Below are 5,758 nucleotides of genomic sequence, written 5' to 3' on the forward strand. Positions count from 1 at the left end.
GCAGGGAGAGGAAAAAAGACGTTCTCGCGAGGAAATGTTTTTCTTTCTATTTTCCTTTCTTCCTTTTTCCTTCCTTTATATTTCCCTCTTTTTCCTTCCTTTCCTTTTCTTTCTATATATATATATGTGTATATATAACAAATATCTAAAAATATCTAGATATTTCATAAAATTACCATTTCACCCATCACTTCCCAAACCACTTTTTGTTAAAAATATCTACTCTCGTCGCAACTCAATTGACAGATAAATTTTCAGCAACGAGTGATATTTTTAACTAAACTGTCCAGTATTAAATTCTTTGCAACGTAAATAAATTATTTTCTGACAAATAATTTTAATCCAATTTCCAAAATTATATTTTTGGCATTTAACACACTAAATACCAAAAAAAATGGCTAAAAGCCTAAGAAATTCAACACAAAATACCCTAAAATTGGATAATTTAGGATATAAAAATTAAGGGTCTTACATTACTACCCTCCAAAAAGAAGTTTCTTTCTCGAAACTTAAAGTACGAGTAACAATCCACACTAGGTTTGTACTCAAATTCAACAAACAAGTCACAACTTGTTTCACCTGGCCTACTCGAGGAAAGTGTTGCCTACCCCTTTTCATAGATCTGGTTAGTGGTCCACTAAAATTTAGAGCATGGAAAAAACAAACTGAAAAATAGACACTGTCATGAAGGACAATTGGAAAATTTGTATACCTAATAACAACTGTTATCTGCCAAAACAATTGATATAGCCTCAGGTGCAACATATAAGATTAATGGTGATTACTGGTAGGGATAGAACAAGAAAAAAATGTTAAGGGTAGCAAAAATTTAATACAGTATAAGAAAAATAAAAATAAGTGATATAGCCTCATTGATAAATGATTCACAAATATTTTCAATAACAATTCAAATTTCTTGGATGTTAGTAAAGGTCTGGATCAAATTCCTTTTGTGATATTCTAGTCAATATGGGACTTTACCATAATACATTATGAGTTGTTATAACAAGGATTCCTCCACAACATAAATCTGGTTTATGGATGTTATAGATGTTTTAAACAATATCCAAAATTCTTAAAGATATAATATGTTATAGATGTTTTAAATAATTGGTCACATGATCCTTCATATTTCTAAGAATCATGGTAAAATGTTGCCAATACAATTTTTGATAATTAGAAATTAACTAATGCTGCAAGAATATGTCTTTTATATTAATTATTTAAAAAATATCAATTAAATCTTATAAATTATATATTTTTTTATATCTTGTAGGATTCATTGGTTGAACCAACGTCTCAAGGAACCTTTGTTTCACATGGACGTACATATATCTTGACAGAGGCTATTGGGAAACCTAAGCACCCTGGTCGTGTTCGTGCTGTTGGTCGAGGTGTGAGGATTCGACAATACTTTGGATCACGTTCTCATTATGCCTCCACACCACCATCTTTCAGTAGCCACCAAATAGAAGAGCTTACTAATGTGATTAAAAATAAAATGTAGTTGGAGCTATCACAACAAAATCCGAATTTGTTCATGAAGGGAAGTTGTTCTGTTGAACTACCTATATCAGAGGATGAGGACGATGATATTCTAGAACAGTGTAAATTGTATGTTGATAATAATGATTCTGTAGTGGTATATGTTGATGGGTACAAGTTGGGGCCCACCTTACACAATCAGTTAATTGTTAGATAATGATATGGTTAGGGTGCTATTTACCAAGGTTTTAGATGCAAATGCTCAAGTACCTATACCCACTGATGAGGTGACAACAGTTGGTCATGCTTCAAATACTTTCATTCAATGGCCAAAAAGGCTTTTGCGGCTTGTTTCTGATAAGGTATTCATTACATATGTCTTTTTCTATTTACACTTGAAATATTTTAAATGACTAATAATTTATCTTTAATTATTTAGGAGGTTGATATATTTATGAAAGTTGACGTTCCACTCAAAAAATATGAATCTCAACTAGATTGTATTCAACAATTGTTGTTAAAGTCGATGAGTATATCATTGTCTATAGAGCTAAAATTGGAACATGAGACAAGTGAAGTGTTTGTTCTTGGACAAAGTGATATAGTGGAGTTGTGTAAGGGTAATCGAGAGTAATGCATCACTATTATACAAATATGGTTGACGTAAGTACATTTAATTTGTAAAATTAGTCAAAAAATTAATTTCATTTATAACAAATAGTTATTTTAATTTATTTATTTTAATATCTTAGATATATGCATCGCCTTTGTATTGGCTTGTGCAAGAGTGGCGTGTATGGATTCATTGATCAACGTTTCATTCAGAGTGAATATGATTCTATTGAGGCTAAAAAGAACATACAAAATAAGTTGCAGCAGGATCAAAAAGAGTGTTATCTGTTACTTTATCTCAACAAGTAAAATTTTATTATAATTTATCCATTACAAGTTTATAACATAAATGTACTTAACACTTTTAACTTTTTGCACAATTTAGTTGTCATTGGAAATTGCTCGTTATTTGTCCTAGGAAGAATACTATAGTCTTGCTATGTTTGTTGGGATGGAAACCAAATAAAGATATCATGCACATCATCAATTTTTAAGTGTTTATTGTATTTCCGATATACGTATTTTAAATGCACATTTAGATCTTTTTAGAAATGCACATTTAATGTACCAAAAATAAGCATATTAAATGCATATTTAGAAATGACTATGTTAGGGAAATAGATGTGTTGTGTGATTTTGTGGAAAAGTAATTTAATTCATTTATGTGTGTTTTAAGGAAATTAAAGTTAATGTGTTTGAGGTGTGGTTTGTGAAAATTAATTTGGCGTGATTTATGTTTGAAAATATGGAAATTTATGGGTGATTGATGATTGAACTTGATGTGGATTTTGTGGAATTTGAATTGATTGAATTGAATGTAAATTGTGGATTAAATTTGATGTGTGGTGGTGGAAAATGTATGTTGGAGTATGCTCTGTGTTGAATATGAAAGTCATTAGTGTTAAATGAGTATTAAAAACGGGGAACCTTTTAATATTTGCATTTACTTAATGATTATTGTGGAAAGAGTCAGAGTATACTCATGCATTTCATAGTACATGGTGACTGCGATGGGGCCATGGTGATAGTGGTGACCGTGATGGGCCACGTGATGATGCCATGTGAAATGTTGGTTCATCTTATCCTTGCGGGGATTTTTGCGTCGTATAGGTCCGTGATAGACTGCACATTTTTAGTAAATCGTGCTGACCCGTGATAGGTGGCACCTCGGTAAATAGTACTGGTCTGTGATAGGCGGTATATTTACGATTTACGCTTTTTAGTAAATCGTGTTGACTTGTGATAGGTGGCACCTCGATAAATAGTATTGGTCTGTGATAGGCGGTACATTTATGATTTACGCTTTTTAGTAAATCGTGCTGACCCGTGATAGATGGCACCTCGGTAAATAGTACTGGTCTGTAATGGGTGGTACATTTACGATTTACGCTTTTTAGTAAATCATGCTGACCCGTGATAGGTGACACCTCGTTAATAAGTATTGGTATGTGATAGGCGGTACAATTATGATTTACCCCCCTTTGAGGAGGGTTTTGGTTCGAATTCGGGATTCATGCATTTTGGCATATACGCATTGCATTAGGGAGCTTGCCACGCGAGTCATGTTTGATATAATGTGATATACATACTCATTTGTTGTTTGTGATTGTGCCGTAAGTGGTAAGTGTGACTGTTTAGATTTGTGTGTAAATGTTGATTGAATGCGGAACCTTTTCGAAACTGAAATCTGCATTATTTAGCAGTTGTATTCGAATACGAGGAGCTTGTATTCGAATACATTTAAGTGGATTTTTCTACTGACTTAGCACTTGTATTCGGCTACGCCATGTGGTAGTCGAATACAGTTGTGCAGGATTTTTCACTGTTTTCACACTTGAATTCGGCTACAAGGATGCTGTAGTCAAATACAGTTGTGCTGTTTTTGCTACTGACTTACAAAATAGCACTGTATTCGAATACAAGGATGTTGTATTCGAATACAATTGTGCTGATTTTGCTACTGACTTGTGAATTAGCACTGTAATCGAATACAAGGATGCTGTATTCGAATACGACAGTGTAGTTTTGTCAAAAACTTCATTTTTTAACTTGTTTATGCATGTTTGACATATGAAAACCCTTTTCAAGGTATGCTAAGATGAAAGGTTATTTTATGCATTTAAAATTTAAATGCTAAGTGATATTTGCTAATTTCGGTTGGTGACCTTTACAATTATCGTGGAAATCTGGGCTTTGCCCTCAGATGAGAACCAAAATCATCCTACCAGTTAGTATCCTGAAGATGGGAAGGTAGTTAGACATACATGACCGAAGTTGTGTCAGGAGGATTTTGCGGGGAGCGTGGAGATCACCCGAGTTGTAGCATGATCAGATTAGATGGTTTTTTGTAGCATGATCAGATTAGATGGTTGTATATGGGCTAGATGTCTTTCTTTTGTGGATGTATTTATTTCAATTTGGAAGGCTGTACCTATACCTCATATTGTCAGCTTGACTTTTATTTTGATGGGTGCTTGTTGTAACACCCCAAATTTTATAATAAACTATTTTATTAATTAAATAGGAATTTAGATAATTAATTTGGTGTTAAAATTATTTTATAATATATGTTGATTAGTTTTATGATTAATTTTCCTTATAGGCCTGATTTCTATGATGTGCTAGTTTTATAAATATTAGATTACATGAGCGATATAAATAATAAATATTATATTTTACTCTTTGATCTATTTTTTTTGAAAAATAATAGTATTTTAGTGTAATATATAGTTTAAAGAAAAAGATTTTATGCGATTTTACGTGTATATACGTGTGCCCAATTAATGTAATATTTTTGTGTGCGTTTGACTGATATTAAGTATGCACCTAGTTATATTTCAATCATTTATAACTACTTTCTATTTTTAGTTACTTTTTTTATAAATAATATCTTGAGATAGAATTGATATTGTGTTTGATTTCTTTTATTTTTATATACTTTTTACGACATTGTGATTTTATATATATTTATTATGATTTAGTAATTAATATAAAGTGATGGTGTAATATTTATTTATTTTATAATTTTGACTATTTACTAATATGATGGTATTATTATAATGTGAGTATTTTGAGAAATAAGTATAATTGTAGATATTATTTTGAATGTGATAGTTTTAATTATTAGTAATATGTTTTTTTATATATGATTGTTTTAATTAATCTAATTTAGCATATATTAATTATCAAATATTAGTAATGTTTTGAAAATTTAATGATGTTTGGAAGAGTATTAAAAAAAGGAGATTAAGTAACAATTAATTTTGTTTTAGAAAAATAATAATAATAGTAAAACATATATTAAATAAGGGACAAATGGGCTTGACCCATTTATGTTAACCCTAATTATGTTAATAAAATAAAACAAACAAAAGAGAAGGAAGTTGGAAGGGCAGCCGTAAAACCGAAGAAGAAACACAACAATAACCCTATCATTTGACACCGATGATCGATAACTGTTCCAGAAAACTTTCTCCATTTTCGCCCAAATTTGAGTATGTTATTTCATTCATTTAACTCATCAATTAATCATAATTTTTCAGATTTTAAACAACCCTAATTTTTCCCTAAAATACCCGACTTCTTCGTTTGTAGAATTCGTTATTTTGCACTGTTCTCCTTCACCGTAAGTCCGATTTGAGTGAAACCAACGCCAAAACGA

Source organism: Cicer arietinum, chromosome 5 (assembly GCF_000331145.2).
Source record: "Cicer arietinum cultivar CDC Frontier isolate Library 1 chromosome 5, Cicar.CDCFrontier_v2.0, whole genome shotgun sequence".
Classification (NCBI taxonomy): domain Eukaryota; kingdom Viridiplantae; phylum Streptophyta; class Magnoliopsida; order Fabales; family Fabaceae; genus Cicer; species Cicer arietinum.